General features: G+C 49.2%; 1 long non-coding RNA gene across 1 annotated transcript; it reads left to right on the plus strand.

Annotated features, from left to right (window-relative positions):
• Positions 1–224: 224 nt before the first annotated feature.
• LOC309329443 lies at positions 225–5,848 on the plus strand. Its single transcript, XR_014151165.1, has 3 exons — positions 225–417; positions 4,734–4,924; positions 5,381–5,848. It is a non-coding gene; the product is annotated as an uncharacterized lncRNA (long non-coding RNA).
• The last annotated feature ends 21,669 nt before the right edge of the window (positions 5,849–27,517 follow it).

A 27,517-nucleotide genomic window follows, 5' to 3' on the forward strand; every position in this document is an offset into this window, starting at 1 on the left:
ATCTGCAGTAGCTCTGGTGAGACTCCATATCATTAGAGATGAGAATCTGAGGAGAAGGAGAACTGGAATCTTGCCCGGGTGGCAGGATGCCAGATTACTCCCATACTCAGATATAAACAACAAAGATGGAGTAATGACGCAGCTTGAATTTCAACAGAAGAAGAGAAACTGGAAAAGCGGAAGCAGAGATGCCATGTAAGACATGATTAGAACAACAAATCTCACACAGGAAACAGAACTCTTTCTATGGAAAAACTTTTGTTATTAAATATCTCAACACAAATGGAAGAAATCAGTAGCTTTTGATAAGGGACTAAGATTGGGACTGAATGCAATTGGATTAACTAAGATCTCAGAAGCAGGAAGAAATAAGAACTTTGCACCCCGACACCCAGCACATGGGAAGTCACTCAAAATGTATAATTGGCTGTATAATTGATTTATATTTGGATGGGAATTGTAATTTGATATTGATAAAATGTGGTTGTCATTGGATTTTAATAATTGAAAATTAATAAAAGTTATGTGCAAAAAAAAAAAAAAAAAAAAAAGACAAGCAGAGGGAAAGCAAGCATTCTAAGCATTGCAGACAGAAGGGAGTCCCTCACTGCAAAGCCCATGCTATGAGTACATGGTTTTTCTGGATGCCCTACTTGCCAGAAAAAGGTGTAGTTCTTCTCTTGGAAGCAGCCACTTGAAGTGAGTGTGGTCTCCTGGAGAGTGGCAACATCAGTGTCGAGTGTTTTCAATTATGTCCGTCTTCTGTGAGTCACTGGCACATGCATACATGCTCCTGATGTTTCAGCTTGATACGTGCAAGAGGGTTTGTTTCGTTTCTTTTTTGCCTGGTGCAGAAGTTCAGTCCACTTGTTGAGTGATACTCTGAGCTCCAAGCACCCATTAAAGCAGGCAGACTGTGGTGGGTCAGCACTTTATTGACTTGGGGCAGCTCAGCTTAAGGGAGGCAGTAGCTGACCAGTGAAATACAATTATCTCTCCCACTGAGGAAGGCAATTTGTAGCCCTTGTACCTTATGCCAATCAGATTATAACTTGTAACTGATGCCTCCTAGAATCATAGAATCTTAGAGTTGGAAGGTACACCAAGGGTCATCTAGTCCAACCCCCTGAAATTCAGGAATCTCAGCTAAAGCATCCATGACAGATGGCCATCCAACCTCTGCTTAAAAACCTCCAAGGAAGGAAAGTCTACTACCTCTCATGGGAGTCTGTTCCACCTCAAACAGCTCTTTCTGTCAGAAAGTTCTTCCTGATGTTTAGTTGGAATCTCCATTCTGGTAACCTGAAGCCATTGGTTCAAATACTACCCTTCAGAGCAGGGAAAACAAGCTTGCTCTATCCTACATGTGACAGCCCTTGAGATATTTGAAAATGGCTATTATATCTCCTCTCAGTCTCCTTTTTTCCAGGCTAAACATACCCAGCTCCTTCAAGGGTGAAATGTAAAGTATTGCACTTGGGCAAAAAAAATGAGAGGCACAAATACAAGATGGGTGACACCTGGCTTGAGAGCAGTACATGTGAAAAGGATCTAGGAGTCTTGGTTGACCACAAACTTGAAATGAGCCAACAGTGGCTAAAAAATGAGCCAACATTGGCTAAAAAAGCCAATGCAATTCTGGGCTGCATCAATAGGAGTATAGTATCTAGATCAAGGGAAGTAATAGTGCCACTGTATTCTGCTCTGGTCAGACCTCACCTGGAGTACTGTGTCCAGTTCTGGGCACCACAGTTCAAGAAGGACACTGACAAACTGGAACGTGTCCTGAGGAGGGCAACCAAAATGGTCAAATGCCTGGAAACGATGCCTTATGAGGAACGGCTAAGGGAGCTGGGCATGTTTAGCCTGGAGAAGAGGAGGTTAAGGGGTGATATGATAGCCATGTTCAAATATATAAAAGGATGTCACATAGAGGAGGGAGAAAGGTTGTTTTCTGCTGCTCCAGAGAAGCGGACATGGAGCAATGGTTCCAAACTACAAGAAAAAAGATTCCACCTAAACATTAGGAAGAACTTCCTGACAGTAAGAGCTGTTTGACAGTGGAATTTGCTGCCAAGGAGTGTGGTGGAGTCTCCTTCTTTGGAGGTCTTTAAGCAGAGGCTTGACAACCATGTTTCAGGAGTGCTCTGATGGTGTTTCCTGCTTGGCAGGGGGTTGGACTCGATGGCCCTTGTGGTCTCTTCCAACTTTATGATTCTATGATTCTATGATTCTATGAAGTGCTCCTCATAAGGCTTAGTTTCCAGACCCTTGATCATCTTGGTTGCTCTCCTCTACACACGTTCCAGCTTGGTCTCCTCTTTTCCAGACTAAACATACCCAGCTCCCTCAACCATTCCTCCTAAGGCTTTCCAGACCCTTCATTATATTGGTTACCTTTCTCTGCACACGTTCCAGCTTGTCAACATCCTCCGGGAAATTGTGGTGCCCAGAATTGGACACAGTATTCCAGGCATGGTCTGACCAAGGTAGAAGAGAGTGGGACTATTACTTCCTGCTTTGTTTTTGTTGTGTTGGCAGCACCAAAGTGACCTCTTTAGGGTGCAAGCCTAGGCAGAGCATATTGAAGTCCTGGGCTGCACAGACAACAAGATCCCCCTCTCCCCCTCACAGACATGGTCCAAAGGAAAGGAAAGCAATACATTTGGCATCAGCTTGGCTGCAGGAGCTGCTGGAAGGAGGCACACAGAGTGCCATCCAGCAGTATTAGGGACTCCACTCTGGATTTTTGTTGAGTTTACTCCTTAGCTTTTTCCAAAGATGTCCTGCAAGGCAGCAGGTACTGATTTTTCCTTGGGGTTTACTCCCGAAGCCTTTTTCATGAATGAGTGTAGCTGCAAGGCAGCAGAGGTTTAGAACCAGAGTTTTCCTTCTCCTTGATGGGCTCCCTTCCAGGTTGATGAGCCCCATCTATCCCTCGTTTCCCTCTGCATCCTGTGCAGAAACTGCCTTCTTGACCACTGGACTCACCGTTGGTCTCATCCGCTGAGTCTGCTGGAGCCTGTTTCTGCATGCAGGGCACGAGACACAGCCAATAAATAGACTGCTCCATCCACCCATTACTACTCGTGTCAGCTGGAGGAGAGACAGAAATAATTTAGGGTTATGGTAAAAATGCACAGAACTTAGTGAAGTTAGGTAAAAGTTAGAGAAGCATCTCTAGGTAAAAGTTGGATAGGACCAACAGTTTTAACCTCCATTCGCCTCCAGTGTTATTTAGCCTATAAAATCTGTCCTCAGCCTTGTGCATTTCACTGCATTCCACTGAGATTACTTCATTGGCAGAAGAACCAGCATCTGCTGAACAACTAGCCAGATTAGGGAGAATTAAGGCACAAAGAAATAAAAAAAAGAAACAAAAGAGCAATGCTAGCCAAAAAGCACAGTGGGAGAAGAGATGAATACTTCAGGAGCTGCAAAATTACAGCTACAGAGAAATCCAGCGCCATTCCACAAAGCCTCATAGGGTTCAACAAATTGTTCCAGGAGAATCGAATCCAAAAGAAAAAAGAAATAAGTTTTCTGCTAACCGTACATTAGACCTTGTTCCACTGTAGATAAATGCTAGTTTATTCACACTGAATAGCCCCAGTTCCCTTCTTTTGGCAGAATCTGTACCCAGGCAATTCTCAACATCCTGTCCTTTCTTGACATGCTCTTACATACTTATCATGGACGTGATTCGGTTGTGTGTAGGATACAGCTATGAACTGTGAACAAATCCTGAAAGTGGATGATTCCTCCATACAAACACAAAAAATGCCACACTGGAGAAATCTACACGAAGCAAACCTTATCATAGTGATACCCAGAAGTATGGTACATAGCATTTACGGAGAAATTAACATACAAACTTTGAGTCTTAAACTTTTTAATGTTTGAGTTACAGATAGGTAGCCGTGTTGGTCTGCCATAGTCAAAACAAAACAAATTCCTTCCAGTAGCACCTTAAAGACCAACTAAGTCAGTTCTTGGTATGAGCTTTCGTGTGCATGCACACTTCTTCTTTTAAGGTTTGGTTTAGCTTTGTTGCATATATTTACATTAAGCAAAGCTTAATGGAATAGGAAAGGGGGAGGGGTTAAAATGAGGATTTGTGGCTATTGAAGCTCATTTGGAGACTTGTGTTTGTTGAGCATAAGAACATAAAAAGAGCTCAGCGGGATCAGGCCAGTGGTCCATCTAGTTCAACATCCTGTTCTCACAGTAGCCAACCAATGTGGGAAACCTGCAAACAGCCTTTGAGTGCAAAAGCCTCTCTCCTCCTCTGGCTGCCAGCAAATGATATTCAGAAGCATTGCTACCCCCAACCGTGAAGAGCCATCTTGGCTAGTAGCCACTGACTGTCCTCTCCTTCATGGATTTGTCTAATCCTCTTTTAAAGCCTTCTTGGTTGGTGGCAATCGCTGCCTCCAAATAGAAAAAGATCATTAAAAGAAGATTCAACATGCAGTTCCCACAGCCCATTGCAGAAAGCCATAATCATTGATATAAAAGTTGTAGGTTGTATAGATGCACAATTTGTGGGCAACATCCAGACACAAGGAAATTGCCTGGGGGAGGAGACAAAAAAGTAGCACTATCCTGCCAGTGGGCCGAGTAGTACAAATTCTCCTCTTGTGTGACTTGGAAAGTTTGGGTGTGTGTGGATCTCTTCTGTTACCAGCCCTGGTTTAATTCAGTGCTACTGTATAACCTCCTTTGTTAAACAGGTTACAGAGCTCCAGAGAGATTTAAGGGTCAGGAAGATGAATTGCTCCAAGGACGAAGGTTAATTCAATCCATGAATAGAATAATTGCTGGAGTCTTCAAGGGAGATTATGACGGGGATATTTGTCATGGTATTTCAGAGATCAGATCCCTGCTGAGGAAAAGATATTGCCATTAGAAGAACAATAAAAAGGTACTTTCAAAAGCAAAGCAATTGCTACTTGTCATACAAGCTGCAGGACAGGGCATTCTGCCAAAGGAAATGAGAGCTCTTTTTTCAATAGCTATGTTATGTTAGAAGAATTTTGAAAGCTTTTTTTTTTAAAAAAAAAATAGAGGACTAGTATAGGGTGTATCTTGTAAAGGATTGGTGAGTGGATGGAACTGAATGACCTTGAGGTTCCTTGGCTACCAAGAAGCTGAGTTCACCTTGAACCCTGCATTTGCCCTAGAACTGTGTGTCTACATTGCCTTTGCTCTGTGCAATGAACAGCGTGCAATTGCAAATGAAGTTTGCACCAGGTGATTGCCGTGGTTGCAGATGCGCCTGTCACAAGCAGGAATAACAGCATTTGGATGTCAGGCTTCTCAGTCTCTGGAACCTTTGCCACATCTAATGCAAATATCTGGTTTTCCATGTGTTCTGCAGGCTTCCTCCAGCAAGCAGCTTCCATCCTTAAAAGACCTGCTGCCTTCCCCCACATGGGCATGGTTGGCACTGGAAAGCACATTGTGGTTGGCTCAGGAAACCCTTTTGACCATCCTGCTACTCTGTGGTTGGAAACTGGCAAGGCCTGCTGACAGCTCACTACCTGTGTTCTTTGACATGTTCTCTGGCCCTTCTGTCCAGCCCATTTCTTGTAGCTTCAGCTTTCTGGATACACCAGGACAGTCCCTGCCTAATCTGGAATGTGAAACCGAACTTATTCCGACCACAATGTCTGCTTCTGATTCTGCTGGGCACTAGAGCTAGGACGATGGACAGGTACGAACAGACAAATCTTTCTAGCCTGCTTTCTCCTTGTTTCTCGTATCTTAAGGTTGTTGTTTTTTTAAAATTTCTGCAACATTTTGCTATTATTATTACTATTATTGTTAGTCCTCTGAAAATTTGCCAGCATCCTGGTGTAAATTTTGAAGGATATCTGTGTTTCAGCTTGTGCATTATCTCAGAAAATGTGAATTAGTTTGTGTTTAAAACCTCCATCCCTATAACTTCCCAGCAACCACTGGGGGGGGGGGAATCACACCATCACTTAAAAGTGTAGAATTTAAGGCAGCACCCTCAAATTTCAGGTGGGTTTCCTAAAGTTCACTGATATTAGTGGACATAGTTTAAAAATGCAGTAACAGAACAAAAGTATTACCTTGTTTTGAATAGCTGTTTGCTCATTTTCAATTTTCTGTTGAGCAAATCAGCATTTAGAAACCAATAAACAACACATCCCAGTTTGAAAAGGGAGAGGGGGACACCCAAAGCAAGATAAATGAGAAACAGAAATGTTTTATTTGATAGTTAATAACATAATTCAGAAGTTTGCATCACACTTTATCATGCTTCTGTTCCACACACACCCATAGAAAATTTGAAACAGCCTGCATTTCATTTTTAAAAGAAAAAGAAATATATTGCTGTAGTAAGTTTGCAAAACAATTGATCAGCAAATTTTAAATATGAGATTCTACCTCATTTTCCTCAGAATAGATACAACTATATACAACTTTTAAAAGTTTTTATTGATAAACCAGCCTTCTCCAAATTGTTACCCTCTAGACGTTGCTGTCCTAAAACTCCCAGCCTGCCTAGCCAGTAGTCAGGAATGATGGGGACTGTAGTCCAGTGCCAGACTGTGGAAGGCTGAGATAAATTAACAGCAGTGAGAAAAGCTCATCCCAACAAATCTATATTACACACTCTCCCTGTGCTTCACAGCTGAAAATAAACGCCATCACAAACCAAATACAAAAGCAAACACAAAACATCCCCTTTCATGGATTTCTTGGCAGTACTTCCTGCCCACCACATGGGGGTGCCCTGGGGCATGGCTTGCAGGTGGGACACCCCATCAAGGGTGGAGCTCTTCTGATGGCGGAGGCTGGTGCAGCCAGTCAGGCCTGGCATCAAAACCCACTTCAGCACAATGGCGCAGGGGCTTTGATTGCTCTGCCACCTCACTTCCTGCCTGCACCATTTCCTCCTCCTTTCTGCTACTTTCTCCACTTGGAGCCTATATTTTTTGAGAGGATGCTCAGTTAACTGAAGTGGTGTCTCCTTGTCCTTTGAGACTCTCTGGCCTATTCCTGTACAACGGCTTGAGCAATTTTCCCTTACAGTCATGTAGTAGAGATAGATGGCTATATCAGGGTTGTTTTTGCAAATGGTTATTGTTGCTGCACTATGGCAAGATGTGCAATCTTTTCACACTTCAACTCCCTGCATTCAGTTTCCACAGCTAACTTTCCTGACATCTCTGTCCTTCATCCAGAAGACTGGGGCTGATTCAAGATAAATTGTTGCTCACTGTTAATTAACAATACTTGGAGGTGCATGGTTGAGACAGAATGGATGACAAATATCAAACCATTTGTCAATGAGGAGCAAAATATTGGAGGGGCCCAGCCAGGCTGTGCAGTGCAGGTTGGCCTTTGGTCTAATCCATCAGAACTCTTCTTATGTTCTTTCTGAAATAGCTTCATAGGAGCCAGGCTGGGTCAGACCGAGTCCAACTAGTTCAGCATCCTCTTTCCAAAGTGACCATTCAGATGACCCTGGGGAGCCCACAGGCAGCTTCTAAGCTCAGCAACACTCTTCCCATTTGTGATTCCCGGAAACTGATGTTCACAACCACCTCTGGCCCTGGCTAATAGCCACTGGTCAACAAATCTTCTTTTACAGCTGTCTCAGTTGATGGCCATCACCATGTCTGGTGGCAGCAAACGCTATGGTTTTGCCACATGTGGTGCAAGTAAGTCCTTCCTTTTGTCTGTTCTGACCCTTCCAATGTTCAGCTTCATCGGATGGTCCCAGGTTCTAGCATTATGTAAACTTCTTTTACAATATATTTTTTATTGGTTTTTAAATAGTAAACATCAAGAAGACAGAGTTTACCTCTCCCTAGGGCTGCCACCTTTGTTCTGGCAAAATACAGGACAGGACAGCGGGTGGCAGGTGGCAGGAGGGTACACAGCCCCCCCATCCCCAGTGCTGAAATGACTTCAGAGCAATCCATTACAATCCATTGAAGCCTAACCGGATGTCCCTTCTGGAATTGGTTACACATACACGCCTGCACATGAATTTGATAATTTGTCTGTGCTTGAGCTGAAATGCATGACCTTTCACACACATTTGGTACTGTACAACGATACAGGCAAACTGGGGCAAAAAATAAATATATGGGGGGCATATTCTGATGAGAGGATGAGCTTTGTTCCATGTTACATTTCTGAAAGAGAGAGGTAATATTAGGGAGCTACTTCTCCCCCACCCTCCTCTCTCAAATATCATGCAGATATACCGGGCTACGTTGACACAAAGCCGCTTGTTTCTAGAGCATCCTGTATACCTGAAGGAGCGTCTCCACCTCCTTCGTTCTCCCCGGACACTGAGATCCAGCGCTGGGGGCCTTCTGGCGGTTCCCTCATTGCGAGAACTGAGGTTACAGGGAACCAGGCAGAAAGCCTTCTCGGTAGTAGCGCCCGCCCTGTGGAAATGCAGGGCAGCAGCTGAAGAAGGAGCAAAAAGGGTTTTCTTGTGTGTGTGTGTTTCTTTGTGGCTGATTAGCTGCTCTCCCTGTGCAAAGGTCAGAGGGGGCAGGGATTCTGTTGAGGTAGGTGATTAGCTGTGGGAGGAGCTTATCAGAGCTTGCAGGGCAGCAGCTGAAGAAGGAGCAAAAAGGGTTCGCAAATGGTGTAAACAGGAACGGTTTGGATTCTTAGATCACGGACTGCAGTTTCTTGAAGATGGACTTCTGGCAAGCGATGGGCTGCACCTCACAACGGTTGGGAGGAATGTTTTTGCCAAAAATCTCAGAAACCTCATCAGGAGGGCTTTAAAGTGACCAATGTGGGGGAGGGAGACAGTGCTCCTGAAGGTAGGAGTCTATCAATTGATGAAGATGATCATCCAAATGTCATAGACCAAATGGAGCAAACAGCACGCAGACCAAGTGGTGGGAGGAAAAAATCCATAAATAAGAGACACGGGGGAATGATTAATGGACTTCAATGTCTGTACACTAATGCGCAAAGCATGGGAAATAAACAAGATGAGCTTGAGCTCTTGGTACAGCAAACTAAATATGACATAATACGCATCACTGAAAGCTGGTGGGATAAGTCCCACGACTGGAATGTAATAATGGAGGGATACAATCTATTTCAGAGAAACAGACCAGACAAGAAAGGAGGAGGAGGAGTGGCGTTATATGTCAGGGATGTGTATACCTGTGAAGAGATCCAAGATTTAGAACCTCAAAGCCAAAGTGAGAGCATTTGGGTCAAAATTAAGGGAGAGAAGAATAACAGTGACCTCATTGTGGGAGTTTACTATAGATCCCCAAGCCAAACGGAGGACATAGATGATGCCTTCCTGGAACAGATGGCCAAGCATGCAAAAGGAAGGGAGATAGTAATAATGGGGGACTTCAATTACCCGGATATTTGTTGGATGTCAAACTCAGCCAAGAACATAAGGTCAAACAGATTCCTCACTGGCCTTGCAGACAACTTCATTGTCCAGAAAGGGGGAGAAGCAACAAGAGGAACAGCCATTTTAGATCTGGTCCTAACTAATGTTGATGACCTGGTTAGTGGGGTAGAAGTGGAAGGATCATTAGGCGCGAATGATCATGCTCTTCTGAAGTTTACTATACAGCGGAAAGGAGCAGCCAAGCATACTAGGACTCAATTTCTTGACTTTAAGAAAGCCGACTTCATAAAACCTAGGGAAGTGCTGGGTGAGATCCCATGGACAGTAATACTAAAAGGAAAGGGAGTTCATGATGGCTGGGAGTTTGTTAAGAGGGAGATAGTAAAAGCACAACTTCAGGCAATACCAATGAGACGGAAACATGGAAGGTGCCTAAAGAAGGCAGGGTGGCTATCTAAAGAACTTTTAACTGAGTTAAGATTAAAAAAGGATGTGTACAAAAAATGGAAAAGGGGGGAAACCACCAAAAAGGAATTCAAACAAATAGCCAGCACGTGTAGACACAAAGTCAGAAAAGCTAAAGCACAGAATGAACTCAGGCTTGCTAGAGAGGTTAAAAGCAACAAAAAAGGCTTTTATGGGTATGTTCGTAGCAAAAGGAAGAACAAAGAAACAGTGGGGTCACTCAGAGGAGAAGATGGTGAAATGCAAACAGGGGACACAGGGCTGAACTCCTCAATGCCTTCTTTGCCTCAGTCTTCTCCGATAAAGAAAACAATGCCCGACCTGAAGAATTTGGAGCAAATGATTCAGCAGAGGAAACACAGCTCAGAATAACTAAGGAGATAGTACAAGAATACTTGGCTAGTTTAGATGTATTCAAGTCTCCAGGGCCAGATGAACTGCATCCAAGAGTATTAAAAGAACTGGCAGATGTGATCTCAGAACCACTGGCAGTCATCTTTGAGAATTCCTGGAGAACAGGCGAAGTCCCGGCAGACTGGAGGAGGGCAAATGTTGTCCCTATTTTCAAAAAGGGGAAAAGAGAGAACCCAAATAATTACCACCCAGTCAGTCTGACATCAATACCAGGGAAGATTCTGGAGCAGATCATTAAGCAAACAGTCTGTGAGCACCTAGAAAGGAATACTGTGATCACCAATAGTCAGCATGGATTTCTGAAAAATAAGTCATGTCAGACTAACCTGATCTCGTTTTTTGACAGAATTACAAGCCTGGTAGATGAAGGGAATGCAGTGGATGTAGCCTACCTTGATTTCAGCAAGGCATTTGACAAGGTGCCCCATGATATTCTTGTAAAGAAGCTGGTAAAATGTGGTCTTGACTATGCTACCACTCAGTGGATTTGTAACTGGCTGACTGACCGAACCCAAAGGTTCATCAATGGTTCCTCTTCATCCTGGAGAAGAGTGACTAGTGGGGTGCCACAGGGTTCTATCTTGGGCCCGGTCTTATTCAACATCTTTATCAACAACTAGGATGATGGACTCAAGGGCATCCTGATCAAATTTGCAGATGACACCAAACTGGGAGGGGTGGCTAACTCCCCAGAGGACAGGATCACACTTCAAAACGACCTTTGCACTTGGGCAAAAAAAAATGAGAGGCACAAATACAAGCTGGGTGACACCTGGCTTGAGAGCAGTACGTGTGAAAAGGATCTAGGAGTCTTGGTTGACCACAAACTTGACATGAGCCAACAGTGTGACACGGCAGCTAAAAAAGCCAATGCAATTCTGGGCTGCATCAATAGGAGTATAGCATCTAGATCAAGGGAAGTAATAGTGCCACTGTATTCTGCTCTGGTCAGACCTCACCTGGAGTACTGTGTCCAGTTCTGGGCACCACAGTTCAAGAAGGACACTGACAAACTGAAACGTGTCCAGAGGAGGGCAACCAAAATGGTCAAAGGCCTGGAAACGATGCCTTATGAAGAACGGCTAAGGGAGCTGGGCATGTTTAGCCTGGAGAAGAGGAGGTTAAGGGGTGATATGATAGCCATGTTCAAATATATAAAAGGATGTAACATAGATGTGATGGGATAATGAGCTGCTTGTGCGTAAAAGCTTGATCCCTCTGGTGTTTGGCTGGTCACCCAAACCGAGTCACTAACGGAGCCCCCAAAGCATGACTCCGTCAGTCGCTGGTAGAATCTGACAGTGGGCGTCTACGGAACTTACGCCAGCATAAAAGCTGTTTGACGGACATGCGCCTCCGGGACTCTCTGCGTGACAGTTTCCGGCGAAGGGTGGGAGTTCCTAAGGGGGGTCTTGTTACCTCTTCACTATTCTCACTGGAAGTATCCCAGAGCCTCCCCTCCGACTCCCCTTCCTCCGGAGCTCCTGCTCTCCCCCTACTGGTTCCTTCTTCTGCTGCAGAATCTCTCCTATTCTCCTGGAGCCTTTCCACCACCTGTTCCTCCGATGGCAGTTCCCTGACATCCACCTCCCCCCCAGGGCCCCCTTCACCCCCCGCCTCCTCTCCCACTGGCGGTGAGGGCGGAAAGCCCCTGAAGGAACTCTCCTCGTCGTCCGAGGATTCAAACACTTCTAGCCACGGCGTACCGTCTCTCTCCCCGTCTTCCTCTTCTTCGTCGGAGTCGGCTTCCTCACCCACCCCTGACTCTGGGAACCCTTCAAACTCCCCTTCCTCATCGGTGGTCCCAAAGTGTTCCCTTCTAAATCGTGCCACGGGTTGCGGTTTTTTTGGGAAACGCTGATGAAATGTTTCTATTAAAACCTCGTCGTTGACTACCTCTGCTGGTACCCAAGTGTTTTCCGACTCTACTTCCCCCTCCCATTCTACCAGATATTCCACCTGATTCCCCTTCCACCTGGAATCAATGATTCCTGCCACGTTCATGTCGCTTTCTCTCTCTTCGATCACGGGCGTTTGGGTGACCTCTCTCTCACGCTCCCCCCACTCACGTCCCTCTCGGTACGGCGACAGTAATGACCTGTGAAATACTGGGTGCAATTTCATGTGACTGGGCAGTCTGAGTTTGAATGCTACTGGGTTGACCTGCTGTATGACCTCAAAGGGTCCCAATCTTTTGGGTCTCAACTTTTTACTCCCTCCCTTGAACGGTAGTCCTTGGGTGGATAGCCACACCCGGTTTCCCACCCTTATAGTTTCACCTTCCCTCCTATTTCTGTCTGCTTGCTTCTTATATTCTTCCTTGGCTTTCTCTAAGTTAAGTTGAAGCTGACGGTGGATCGCTTCCATCTCTTCAACAAAAAGTTCCGCCGCCGGCACGCTCCACCTCTCCCCTCCTTCTCCTGGAAATGCCCGGGGATGACACCCATAATTTGCCAGAAAGGGACTCATCCCTGTGGACACGTTCTCCGCATTGTTGTAGGCAAATTCTGCCAGAGGTAACTTATCTACCCAATCATTTTCTCTGTCTTCTACATAACACCTCAGGTATTGTTGTAAAATCCCGTTTGCCCTTTCCGCTTGCCCATTTGTTTCTGGGTGCCGGGCAGTTGAAAAATTGAGTTCCACATGCACTAAGCTCATAAGTTTCCTCCAGAACCTGGAAGTAAACTGTTTCCCTCTGTCGCTCAAAACCCTCAAGGGGGCGCCATGCAACCTGAAAATATGCTCTACAAACAACTTGGCGGTTTCCTCCGCTGTGACCGCATGTGAACAGACTATAAAATGACACATCTTAGTTAATAGATCTACCACCACCATGACAGCTGTTTTGCCCTTGGATTTTGGCAGGTCCGTCATAAAATCTATGGATACTGCCTCCCATGGCCTTTCTGGTGTGGGTAAGGGTTGCATAGGCGCCGACTCCATGGGGCTTGAGGGGGCCCGAGCCCCCTCAAAAATTCGTTTGGGGGGGCTCCGCCCCCCCAATAATCTCCGGCGCCCCTCCAGCAGAGCGCCATCGCCGCCCCTCCCCCAGCCCAAAATGCACAGGGAGGGGCGGGCTGCATGCCTCCTGCCCTCCCTCCCGAGCAAAAGCTCCACCCAATTTCCTTTGGAGCTGATTAATAGGCGCAGCACGCTCTCCCCTATTCGCTCACGAGGAGGCGGCGCCACTTTATTTGCATATTCATGAGCTTATTTATTATTCATGAGCTTTCCCGGGCCCCCCCAATATTTTTTATAAGTCCGCGTCCCTGAAGGGTTGTAATAGCCCCGCTGGCGCCACCCTCTCCCCTTTCGCTCGCTGGCACCTGTCGCAACCCCTGACATATTCCCGTACGTCCTCCCTCACCTTGGGCCACCAAAACTCCCTGGTAACCAACCACATGGTTTTGTGCTGTCCAAAATGCCCCGCTGTGGGGCTGTCATGCAACTGCTTGAGTACTCTGCCCCTCAGTTCCCCATCGGGTATGTACAGTGCCCCTTTGTAATACAACGCCCCGTTCTTTTCTTCAAACCCCCCTGTGTTCTCCTCTGTCCTCCTGAGTTCTCTGAGTTTCTCTTGGGCATATTCATCGTTCTCAGTACCCTCTATCAGTTCCTTCTGCCCCACCAATGCCGCCCCACACACCCAGCGGTCTTCAGGGATTACATGCCTTGCCTCAGGCGCTCCCTCCCCCTCTAAGTACTCAGGTTTCCTGGAAAGAGCGTCCGCCCTCACGTTCTCGGAGCCTGGCATGTAACTAATCTCAAAGTGGAATTTGGAGAACTCCTGGGCCCATCTCACTTGTCTCTGGTTCAGCACTCGGGCTGTTCTCCAGTATTCCAGATTTTTGTGGTCAGTTCGGACTTGAACCTTGTGCTGCGCCCCAATCAGCAAGTGCTGCCATCTCCGGAATGCTTCATGAATGGTGAGCAGTTCTCGGTCGTATACTGTGTAGTTCCTCTCGGATTTGTTCAACTTCCGCGAGAAGAATGCACACGGTCTCCATTCAGACGTATCTTTTCCCGGCTGGAGAAGCACGGCCCCCACCGCTCTGTCTGAAGCGTCAGTCTCCACTCTCATTGGTTGTTGTAGATCTACGTGCAAAAGTTGCTCTTCCGACGCAAACGCCTGCTTTAAGTGTTCGAACGCCCGCTGCGCTTCTTCCGTCCAAACAAATTTTTTCTTGCTGCTAAGACAATCCGTGATGGGTGCTGTTAAATGGGCAAAGTTTTTGATGAACTTCCTATAGAAGTTTCCAAAGCCCAAGAATCTTTGCACGTCCTTCTTGGTCTTTGGTGTTTTCCATTCCAGTACCGCTTGAACCTTGCTGGGATCCATGGCCAATCCCTTGTCAGACAACCGGTACCCCAGGAATTCCACCTCCCTGGTATGAAACTGACACTTCTCCAGTTTCACCCACAGCCGATTTTCTCACAGTTTGCTCAGTACTTCTCTTACATCTCGCACATGCTGCTCCTCATTCTCTGAGTACACCAGGACGTCATCTAAGAATGCTACGCAGTTCTTGTAGAGCAATGGCCCCAGGACGTGATTCATGAATGATTGAAAACAGGCCGAGCCCCCCTGTAATCCGAAGGGCATAACAAGGTACTCAAAGGCCCCCAAGGGGGTGAACATAGTGGTCTTCCACTCATCCCCCTTTCTCACACGTATCAAGTTATATGCCCCTCTAAGGTCCAGCTTGGTAAAAATTTTCCCTTTTCTCACCCGTGTCAGAATGTCATCAATTCTAGGCATAGGGAAAGTGTGCTGGTCCCAGGGGGGATGAGGTACTATTACCGTAGGCCAAGATCAACAGGGAGCCGGGCGGGGTAGCAGGAACGATGGTAGAGCAGAAGCAGAAGCCAGGCGAGGAGCCGGAACACTGGTAGGGTAGAAGCAGGAGTCCAGGCGGGGAACAGGAACACTGGTAAGGCAGAAGCAGGAGTCCAGGCGGGGAACAGGAACACTGGTAAGGCAGAAGCAGGAAGCCGGGCGAGGAACAGGCACACTGGGAGTGCCGAACAAGGACTGGGTAAAGCAGATACTTCACAACGACGTTGCTCCCGCAACCTGGGACCGGGCTGCCTGACCTTTATCTTCTTCTAAGGCCGGGGGCGGTCCCGGCCCCCAGAAGCCCCGCCTCTCTTGGCCTTAAGGCGAGCACTCCTCCTGGGAGACACCAGTTCCCTTCGCCTCTCTGCCCTAAGCCTCTGCAGATCAGGAGAGGCCGAAGGGTTACTGGGCCCCGGGGGAGGCTCACCTGTAGCCACTGAGTCTTCCAGCACCTCTGGGGCCTGAATGATTTCACCTGGTGCCTGCTCTTGAGTTTCCTCAGCAACTAGGCCTTGCCCCAGTTCAGCCGGCCCTGGAGGCGGGGACTCCTGCGCCGGCTGGGATTCCTCCGGATCACTCTCAGACTCGGAATCCCAGGCCATCACACCATCCCCCCTCCCAGGCCCCCCCCTCACTTGAGGGCCCGGACCCGGCTTGCTGGGATACGCTGCATGAAACTCCCGGATGCAGGCAGGTGCGTGGACGTTGACCGCTGGTTCCCAGGAACGGTCCTCTGGCCCATACCCCTTCCAGTCAATGAGATACTGCAGCCTTCCCCTGCGGTATCGGGAGTCCAGAATGCGTTCCACCTCGTACTCAGGCTCTCCCTGCACCAAGACTGGCTGCGGTCGGGGACGGTCCGGGTGGAACTCGTCGGGTGGGGCCACCGGACTCAGAAGGGACCTGTGGAATACCGGGTGAACCTTCAGGTTTGCTGGCAACCGGAGACGGAATGCCACAGGCGAGACCTGGTCCACGATAGGGAACGGGCCGGTGAACCGGGCGTCCAGCTTCCGCGAAGGTCGAGAAGGGTGGAGGTGGCGAGTGGAAAGCCATACCAAGTCACCGACGTGAAGTTCCGGCCCCACCTGGCGGTGGCGGTCGGCCTGGACCTTGTACGCCTCCTTGGCCTGGTGCAGCTGCTCCATCAACAGCTGTTGCTGGGACTGGAGCTCCTGAAGCCACTCTGTCACCGCAGGGACCGTAGATGCCGGCAGCACATCCAGAAACAACCGTGGATGAAGGCCATAACTGGCTTGGAACGGGGTCTGCTGGGTGGACGCATTCACCGCGTTGTTATAAGCGAACTCCGCCAATGCTAGGTGGTCGACCCAGTCGTCCTGCTGGTAGCTGCAGTAACACCGGAGGTACTGTTCCAGTACCGCGTTCGCCCGTTCCGTCTGGCCATCAGTCTGTGGGTGGTAAGCAGATGAGAGACAGACCTCTGTTCCGAGGGCCTGGTGCAAAGCACGCCAAAACCGGGACGTGAACTGAACGCCGCGGTCGGATACTACACGCTCAGGTAGGCCATGCAGGCGGAAGACATGCTGAAGGTACAGCTGCGCGGTTTCCTTAGCTGAGGGTATGGATGGGCAGGGGGCACAGTGCACCATCTTCGTGAAGTGGTCGGAGAAAACTAGAAGGCAGGTGCAGCCACGAGACGGGGGTAACTCCACTACAAAGTCTAGAGAAACTGTGTGCCAAGGACGTGGTGGAACCGGCAACGGCTGAAGGAGGCCGGGGGGTCGCCCGGTAGGCCCCTTGGCCCGCCTGCAGACGTCACAACCAGCGACGTAGCGAGCCACGTCAGCCTTTAAACGGGGCCACCAAAACTCACGGCTTACCAGATGGGTGGTCCGATACCGCCCAAAGTGCCCCGCTGCTGGAGCGTCATGGGTCATCCGGAGAACCTCAGCCCGCAGCGGCCCTGGTGGGATGTACAGGCGCCCGTAGTGCAGCAGAAGACCCTGATGCGAGACCAGCCCTGGATACTGAGGGCATGATCCTTCGGCCAGTTCCCGGAGTCGTTCCTGGGCCCAAGCGTCGACCCGCTGCTGTTCCCGCACCCGAGCCTGCAGTGGCTCGACCTCCTGGGTGGCCAGGAACGCAGCTGGTGGTAGGATCGTGGTGGGTGCTGCTTGCTGAACCGTGTCTGCGTTGTCTTCAGGTTTCCGGGACAGGGCATCCGCCTTCTGGTTTTGGGAGCTAGGGATGTAGCGGATCCGGAACTGGAACCGGGAAAAGAACAACGCCCACCGGATCTGCCTTTGGTTCAGCTTGCGGGTGGTCTGGAGGTATTCCAGGTTCCGGTGGTCGGTTCTCACCTCCACCGGGTGTCTTGCTCCTTCAAGATGGTGGCGCCAAACCTCAAAGGCCACCTTGATGGCCAGCAGTTCCCGCTCCCACACGGTATAGTTACGCTCCGCTGGAAGGAGCTGGCGGGAATAGAAGGCGCAGGGTAAGAGTGGCGCTTCCGGTCCGTGCTGCTGAGACAAGACGGCACCGAGAGCCGTACTGGAGGCGTCAGTCTCTACCACAAAGGGTCGAGAAGGATCCGGATGTTGCAAGATTGGCGCTCTCTGGAAACAGGCCTTCAACCCTTGAAATGCCTCCTCCGCCTCCTTGTCCCAGGAAAACGGCGTCTTGGGGCGCAGAAGCCGGGTCAACGGGGTGGTGCGGTGAGCATAATCCGCAATGAAGGTCCGGTAATAGTTGGCGAACCCCAGGAAACGCTGTAGGTCCTTGCGGTTCCGAGGTGCCGCCCATTCTCGAACCGCTGCCACCTTCCCAGGATCCATTTGCACCCCACCTGGTGAGAGTCGATGACCCAGGAAGTCCACTGACTGCTGATGGAACTCGCACTTGCTGAGCTTTGCATACAGACGATGCTCGCGCAAGCGCTGCAGCACGGTCCGGACATGGCCCTCGTGGCACGCCGGGTCACGGGAGTAAACCAGAATGTCATCCAAGTACACCACCACGTACTTGTCTAGCAAGTCCTGGAACACGTGGTTGATGTACCGTTGGAACACAGCAGGCGCGTTGCACAAACCAAAGGGCATAACCAGGTATTCAAACTGTCCGTACCGGGTCCCGAATGCTGTCTTCCACTCATCCCCGGCGCGGATCCGAATCAAATTGTAGGCTCCCCGGAGGTCTAGCTTGGTGAACACCTGCGCCCCTTGCACCCGCTCCAGTAACTCCGAAATAAGGGGCAAGGGGTACCGGTCCGGGATGGTAATTTTGTTCAGGGCCCGGTAATCATGGCAAAGGCGGAGCTCCCCACATTTCTTTTTAACAAAGAGCACTGGTGCAGCAGTGGGCGAGGTAGAGGGTCTAATGAACCCACGCTCCAGGTTCTTGCGCAAGAAGTCCTGCAAAGCCTCGCGCTCTGGCTCTGTTAACGAGTATAAGCGACTCACCGGTAGAGGCGCTCCGGGCTGGAGGTCTATGCCGCAGTCAAAGGACCGATGCGGCGGCAGCTGGTCTGCCCCCCGTTCCTCGAACACGTCGTGATAGTCCCGGTACTCAGCGGGGAGCGTCGCAGCCGCCTCCTCAGTGGGCGCAGCTGCTAGCATCTCAGTCTCAGCAGGAGAATTGGGGTCTGGGAAGTGTACAGTCCGTTTGACCCAGTCAATCTGCACATTGTGAGCCTCTAGCCAGTCCATCCCAAGCACCAGGGGGAACCGGGGCATGGAAGCAATATCCAGAGTTCGCATCTCACGGTGCTGCTGGAGGCACAGGACCAGGGGCTGGGTCTCTTGAGTGACGGCGCCCGAACGCAGTGGCCGTCCGTCGATTGCCTCCACCTGTACCGGTTCTGGCTTGTTCCGAAGTGGCACCCGATGCTGGGCAGCAAAAGCAGCGTCCATATAAGAGCGGGTTGCCCCTGAATCCACCAGAGCATGGGTAAGAATCCATGGCCCTCCTGGAGGGTATAGATGTACCGGAACCATAAGGTGTTGTAATTCAATTGGTGCGGCCCCATTCTGTGCTGTTTGGGACCCCCGGTAGCTAGGGCCATCAGCTACTGGGGTTGGCGGTTTCCCTGCGGCTGGCGTTTCTCTGGACAAGACCGAGCGAAGTGTCCACTTCCGCCACAGTAAAGACAGAGATTTCCCTCCCGACGCCGCGCCTTCTCTGCAGGGGAAAGGCGTGGCCGCACTGCCCCGAGCTGCATAGGCTCCTCCGTTAAATCAGTTGTGACCGTGGGGCTGCTGGAAAAAGCTGGTGCCGTGAACTGGAAGTGTCGGCGACCCCGGGCCTGACGACGATCCTCCAACCGATCGTCTATTTGTAGACACCGTTGAATGAGAGTGTCTAGCGTGGTGGGGCGTTCCATTGTGGCCAACTGGTCCAGTACCTCGTCTGAAAGCCCCTCGAGATACTGGTCCCGCAGTGCCGAATCATTCCAGGTCAAGTCCTGTGCCAGCAGCCGAAACTCCGTGGTATATGCGGCCACCGTGGACTTGCCCTGTTTCAAACGCCGAATCGCCCGGTTGGCTTGACTCCCTTTCTGGGGATTGCCGAACGCGGCCTCCAAATGATTGCAAAACCCCGTATAGTCTGCCAGCAAGGGGGAGTCTTGCCTGAGTAGCGGCAACGCCCACTTGGCCGCCTGGTCCTTTAACAAACTAATCAAAAAGTGCACCTTGGTGCGGTCGTCAGGAAAGTTCCGGGCTCGCCCCTGAATATACAGCTTGGCCTGGGCCAGGAACATGGGAAAGCTGGCCGGGGCTCCATCAAATTTCTCAGGCAAAGCCACTGGGTACTTGCCAGGAGCCGGGGCGTCGGCCCCAGGAGCCGGTAGGGCTTCCAAGCGTTGCTGAAGTGCCACAACCGCGTCACTGAGCTGCTGCACGGTGTGAGTCAAGGTCTGGTTCCTCTGGGCCAAATCCACCAGTGCAGCCGCCTGGTCAGCCATGGCCTCTGGCTCTTCCCGAACGCACCCCTACGAAGGGGGAGTGCGGGTAGGGCGGGAGCAAACTGTGCTGGTCCCAGGGGGGATGAGGTACTATTACCGTAGGCCAAGATCAACAGGGAGCCGGGCGGGGTAGCAGGAACGATGGTAGAGCAGAAGCAGAAGCCAGGTGAGGAGCCGAAACACTGGTAGGGTAGAAGCAGGAGTCCAGGCGGGGAACAGGAACACTGGTAAGGCAGAAGCAGGAGTCCAGGCGGGGAACAGGAACACTGGTAAGGCAGAAGCAGGAAGCCGGGCGAGGAACAGGCACACTGGGAGTGCCGAACAAGGACTGGGTAAAGCAGATACTTCACAACGACGTTGCTCCCGCAACCTGGGACCGGGCTGCCTGACCTTTATCTTCTTCTAAGGCCGGGGGCGGTCCCGGCCCCCAGAAGCCCCGCCTCTCTTGGCCTTAAGGCGAGCACTCCTCCTGGGAGACACCAGTTCCCTTCGCCTCTCTGCCCTAAGCCTCTGCAGATCAGGAGAGGCCGAAGGGTTACTGGGCCCCGGGGGAGGCTCACCTGTAGCCACTGAGTCTTCCAGCACCTCTGGGGCCTGAATGATTTCACCTGGTGCCTGCTCTTGAGTTTCCTCAGCAACTAGGCCTTGCCCCAGTTCAGCCGGCCCTGGAGGCGGGGACTCCTGCGCCGGCTGGGATTCCTCCGGATCACTCTCAGACTCGGAATCCCAGGCCATCACAGAAAGTCACTGGTTCTGACACTGCATTTAGGGCCCTGAAATCACATACAAGCCTGGGTTTACTCGTGTTTTTTTTGTCCACAAAGAACACTGGGCTGCCCCCCACCGCTCGTGACTCTCTGATGAAACCTCGCTTGAGGTTCTTGTCAATAAACTCCCTTAACTCCTGCATCTCACTGTCTGACATTGCATACAGCTTGCCCACTGGCAATTGTGCTCCTGGGAGTAAGGTAATTTGACAGTCAAAGGGTCTGTGCGGGGGCAGTTTATCTGCTTCCTTTTCGCTAAAGACGTCCATCAAGTCAGCGTATTGTGGTGGCACCTCCCCCTTGTCCATCACTTCCATCCCTGCTAGAGTGGCCCTGGCCCCTGCCTGAGCCTCTCCCTCCTTGCAGTGTTCTAGGCAATGTGCTGATCCAAAGGAAACCACTCTCTGATGCCAGCCTACTAGCGGATCGTGTAGTGCCAGCCAGCTCATTCCCAAAATAATAGGAGCTCCTCCCAAGGTGGCTACGTTAAACGCTATCAGTTCTGTGTGTCTTGCCACCCTCATTATCATTGGTACAGTCTGTTGGCTCACTTCTCCTCCCAACAGTTCCCTCCCATCAATCGTGGTAACCTGCAAAGGCTTACTTAATGGGATAGTCTGTATCTGGTGTTCAGCTGCAAACTCCTTACTCATGAAATTACAGGAGCTGCCTGAATCCAATAGCGCTTTTATCTTTAGTGGGTGTCCGTTTGACAGTTCCAGCAACACCTCTATCACCAGCGCTGGTCTTGGAGGTTCCGGCGTGGGCACATTCACTACTCCTTGGCCTGGCTGCTGTGCCCTGATGTTGGCGGCCAGGCGTTGGCTTTTACTTGCTCCTTGATTTCTCCTTCCTCCTTCCCCCCAACAGTTCCCGCCATCCCTTGCCATTCCTTCCTTTGCGGACAGACTCTGGCAAAGTGACCTGGCTGTTGGCAGAGATAACATCTCTTGGCGCTCTTTCCCTCCTTCTTCCGCCCTTCACTGGTGTTTGAAACTGTGTGTGCGCGCGCTGTTCCAAGTTCCATCGGCTCTGCTGGCGGGAAAGGCTGCTCCGGAATCTCTGGAATGCGGAAGTCCTTCCAACGTTCCCCCTTTCCTTCCCGCTTTTCCAAAGCTCTTGCCTCCTGGCGCGCCCCTATGGACAGCGCAGATTTAGTCAGCTGATCCATAGACTCCGCCCTAGGCGCCCGGGAAAGTTCATCTTTCACTGCCGGAGAGAGCCCTTCTTCAAACAGCATTTGAATTGGTTCACTCGCAAGGTCCCACCCCAGTCTATGAATCAGCATGGTGAACTCAGTCCAGTACTCACGCACAGATCGGCTCCCCTGTTTACACGCCATTAACTGCCTGCGCACCACCCCCTGCTCAATCTCGCTGGAAAACATCAAGTCCATGGCGCGAAAAAACTTCATTGTGTCCTTTAAGATTTCATTATTGGCTGCCATCAGGGGTCGAATCCAGTCCTTCGCCCCTCCCTCTAGATGGCCAATCACGTACGCCACTCTAGAGTTCTCATCGGGGAAGTCATCAAACAGTAGATTGAGAGCATATTGCATCTCTGTCCTAAAGGCTTGATAGTTCCTGGGATCCCCCCCAAATTTCTGCACCAATCCAGGCACCTTTCTGGCAAGTGGGGTGGTTTTCCCCTTATCCGCATCTTGAGCCCTCCTCTCCTCGAGCCTCGCCGTTTGCAGCGCGAGCTGGACCTCCAACGCCCTGTACCTTTCTTCCAGGCTTGGACCTGCTCCAGCTCCAGCTCCTGCTCCTCCGGTTCCGGCTGGTTCGGTCATGATGCCCTCTGCTTGCACAAGCTGCTTTCAATGACTGTCAGATTGCTGTGATGGGATAATGAGCTGCTTGTGCGTAAAAGCTTGATCCCTCTGGTGTTTGGCTGGTCACCCAAACCGAGTCACTAACGGAGCCCCCAAAGCATGACTCCGTCAGTCGCTGGTAGAATCTGACAGTGGGCGTCTACGGAACTTACGCCAGCATAAAAGCTGTTTGACGGACATGCGCCTCCGGGACTCTCTGCGTGACAGTTTCCGGCGAAGGGTGGGAGTTCCTAAGGGGGGTCTTGTTACCTCTTCACTATTCTCACTGGAAGTATCCCAGAGCCTCCCCTCCGACTCCCCTTCCTCCGGAGCTCCTGCTCTCCCCCTACTGGTTCCTTCTTCTGCTGCAGAATCTCTCCTATTCTCCTGGAGCCTTTCCACCACCTGTTCCTCCGATGGCAGTTCCCTGACAACAGAGGAGGGAGAAAGGTTGTTTTCCGCTGCTCCAGAGAAGCGGACACGGAGCAATGGATCCAAACTACAAGAAAGAAGATTCCACCTAAACATTAGGAAGAACTTCCTGACAGTAAGAGCTGTTTGACAGTGGAATTTGCTGCCAAGGAGTGTGGTGGAGTCTCCTTCTTTGGAGGTCTTTAAGCAGAGGCTTGACGACCATATGTCAGGAGTACTCTGATGGTGTTTCCTGCTTGGCAGGGGGTTGGACTCGATGGCCCTTGTGGTCTCTTCCAACTCTATGATTCTATGATTCTATGAATGCCCTCCTGTCAGATGTCAAGGAAATAAACAACTATCTGACTTTTAGAAGACATCTGAAGGCAGCCCTGTCTAGGGAAGCTTTTAATGTTTAATAGGTTATTGTATTTTACTGTTTTGTTGGAAGTCACCCCGAGTGAATTATTATTATTATTATTATTATTATTATTATTATTATTATTAACCTGTTGGTCTCTGAGGGATGGGGCCTGGGGCTCCCAGGCTGCAGCTCTGAGGATGGGCCAGCGGAAGCTGCAGGGACCTGGAAGGGACAGCACAAAAGCCTTGCCCTGGTTTTGTCCTTCTTGGGGGCAGGATGAGGAGAGGGACTGAGGAGAAAAATGGAAAGGAAAGAAGCAGGAGGTGGGCAGGGGAGAGAGAGAGAGTCCAGCAGCAGATCAGAAATAAGGGAAATACTGGACAAACTGTGTCCTATATTGAATCAATACAGGAAATAGCATTTTACATTGAAATAGGGACAACCCTGTATTATACAGAATGGATGGCACGGCCTGCCCCTCCCATCTTTACAGAACTTGAAAATAACTAATTGATGCAGATGCACTCAAAAGAGATCAAGGTCACTTTTAAGATACCTGGAGGGGAAAACCTTTATTCCATAAATTCCTATTAATTTTTGGCAGTTTATAAGAAATTACTGAGTTTCTTGTGTTGCCTTTTTTCACAGGCTTCATTGGTCAATTTCTCCATCAAAGTCAGGTCCCAAACATAAGCAAACCCTAACCAAACCAAAGATTCAGAACCGAAGAACTCCAGTATCTAGCCACAGCATTATATGCGATGCGATGCGATGCGATGCGATGCGATGCGATGCGATGCGATGCGATGCGATGCGATGCGATACAATATGATAATCTTTATTGTCATTGTCCCATACAGAACAGCAAAATTGAAAAATCTACATCAGACATTCAAAAACCAACAAGCCTGCTACCCCAACCTGGTTAGCCCCCTAAAATCTCTGATACCCCATTTTTAAATACAATATACTCCCATAGAGACTCCTTACACTGCGTTTAAAACCAAAATCGCATTTGGATAGAAACTGTTTCTCAGGCGGCTGGTCCTGATCTTTATAACCCTGGAGCTTCTTCCTGAAGGCAGAAGCTGAAAGAGATCATTTCCGGGATGCACACTATCCTGCGCTATCTCTGCAGCTTTCTTAGGACACCTGGAAACGTAGATTTGATCCAAGGTGGGAAAAGTGCACCCAGTTATTCTCTCTGCAATCTTTACAACCCTGGACAGCATTGTTTTTTCCCTGACTGTGCAACTCCCAAACCACACACACAGACCATAAGTTAATACACTCTCCACAGTACAATGGTAAAATGCCACCAACAGGTCCTTTGAGAGATTGTTTTTCCAGAGGATTCTCAGAAAATATAACCTGCTGTGCTCTCTTCATCAGGTCTTTGCTGTTTTCTCCCCAGGTTAGGTCATCTCTGAACTCCATTCCCAGAAATCGAAACACCGAGACCTGTTCCACGCACTTCCCCTCAATAATAAGTGGCTGAATATTCAATTTACATTTCCTAAAGTCCACAATAATTTTTTTTGTTTTCTTTAAGTTAAGGAGTAAGTTGTTTTTCGTGCACCACTCCCCCAACTGCTCAACTTCCTTCCTATAGGCCACCTCCCCCTCTCCAGCCATGATTAAACTAACCACCGTTGTATCATCAGGAATAGTTTGCCTCAGTCTGAGCTCTTTTGGACTCTTTTGGACTCTTTTGCTTTATGCTTTTTGGATGCTGTGGGTTCACTTTCCCTACAGCCCATTGGTCTCAACTTGAATGTCACAATTATTTTCTATGCCCCCCCCCCCCGCACCCCATTCCTGAGTTAGCATGTGGTACTCAAGAGCACCACTTATTTGAATTCCGATCCTGAGGTGAAACTGGCTCAAAATTCAGCTACTTCAATTTGACTTGGTTATGGATTAAGCTACAAAAGTGCTGGTGGCTAGATTAGGGCAACTTGGCTATTATTGGCTCCATGGATTTTATAAACCATGAAGTAAAAAATCTGTCACAGTTGACAGTTTCATTCCTGGTGTCTCCACATGATAAGTGCTTGGCCTATGATGTGACGTTTCCTCCACTACCACTTCTACTTAGAAGTCTTGAGCCAGAAGAGAGCCTGCAGTGACGTCATGGGGGATTTTTGAATCCATACACCAGCCTTCTTCAACCTGATGCCCTCCAGGTTTTGTTGGCCTCCAGCTCCCATCAACCCCGCCCAGAATGGCCAGTGATCAAGGATGTTGTGAGTTGTAGTCCAAAACAAGTGAACGACTACAAGCTCCCCATCACTGCGTTTGATTCTCTACTGAGGGCTTATTATATAATCAACCATTTTAATTGGTTACAAGTTCCTTAGACTTCAGGCTGCTGGGGAGGCATGTTTGAATGGTCCTCAGATCTTTGAAATCTCCTGACTGTTAGGTCTTCAAATGGTTTCTTCTTCCTTTTGTCCAGTGCGGCACCAGATCTGCTGAAGATGCTGTGCAGCCCAGCTTCATGCATATTCATTGAACCGTGTGTGTGTGTGTGTGTGTGAGAGAGAGAGAGAGAGAGAGAGAGAGAGAGAGAGAGAGTGTTTGTGGGGTCTGTCTGCATGATCCCCTGAATCCCTTCCCATTTGTGGGGTCCTGTACCTAGTAAGGGTTAAAAGTGGGTGGAAGATTCCCTTGCTAACTTTGTAACTTTGCTAACCTTGTAAGTTAATGGCCATAGCTCAAAGGCATGAACTTGCACCCCACATTTTTGGGTGGGGGCGCATCACATGACACATCACGTCCACCCCAGTGGGAGGTGCAGCAGAGAGATGGAGGCGGAGCATTCCACTTCCTTCTCCCTGCCAGATGTTGCACGGGCAGGAGGAGACTAAGTGGCAGAGCATGGCGCCGGGCTCTGCCACTCCGCCTCCTTCTCCCCATGGCATGCACCAGGGAGGGCAGGATGCATGGAGGGCAATCTTGCCCTTGCTCTTCCCAGCCCCCTCCCGGCTCCTGGGTGGAGCCTCTCGGCCCTATACCTGACCTTGGTGCCAAACTAAGCTCCATTATGGTCTAGGTCTAGGCAATGACTGATCAGCATCCAAAAAGCCCAGGCTGATCAGCATCCAAAAAGAATGAGTCGGATTGCAAGGGCTACAACTAAATGATGATGGTAAAATATAGCTATTTAGAGTGCAATTTAATTTCTTAAAAAGAAAAAGTTCCCAACAAGAAAAGCTTGAGTATTCACACTAGAAAGGGACACCAAGAAATATTGATGCTACACTGGAATTGCTGTTTGCAGCCCAGTATCAAAACAATTGATATTCAGAACAATGCAAATTAAGAATGAATAACACAACTCACAACATTCTCTGATGAGATCTATGGCATAATCTATGCAGTACACAGGGGAATACATATATTTTATTTACATTTGCAGCCACATGAGCTGATATCCAATAGAAAACCAATTCCCCAATAAGCAGATTGCCACAAATCTGTTATTACACCATCCGTCATCAAAGAATTTCATATTTAAAATTTGTCAGAGACCTAAATCTGTTCTGCTCCGTTTCAGTTACACAAATGAGCTTTCAAGTGAACATGCCATCAACAATGGGAAAGAATAAAAGAAAATGAAGCAAAACACTTTTATTTTAAAGTCAGCTTTTTTAAACTCTAACATATAACTCTATATAAATTATATGAAGGATACCTATTAGAGGGAATTGGATTCATTTGTGTGGCTCTCAGCAAATAGCAACTACCAAATGGGAGTCAGGGGGCACAAATCAAAATAAAATATTTAGCAGCAAATCTCCTGACCATTTCCCTTCTGAGCTGGGGTTGCTAATGTCTAATTCCAATGCTTACATTGAGGAGAAGCCTTGTTTTTAATTTTTTTTAATTGCATTTATATTCCACCCTTTTCTCCAAGGATCTCAAGGTGACTGTACATGGTTCTCCCCCTCCCTCACTTAATTTCCACAACAACCCTGTCAGGTAGGTTAGGCCGTGAGACAGCCAATGTCTGGCTGAATGGGGACCCTGGTCTCCCAGGTCCTAGTCCAGTACAGTGGTACCTCGGGTTAAGTACTTAATTTGTTCTGGAGGTCTGTTCTTAACCTGAAACTGTTCTTAACCTGAAGCACCACT

Source organism: Podarcis erhardii, assembly GCF_964252035.2.
Source record: "Podarcis erhardii genome assembly, chromosome: 14".
Classification (NCBI taxonomy): Eukaryota; Metazoa; Chordata; class Lepidosauria; order Squamata; family Lacertidae; genus Podarcis; species Podarcis erhardii.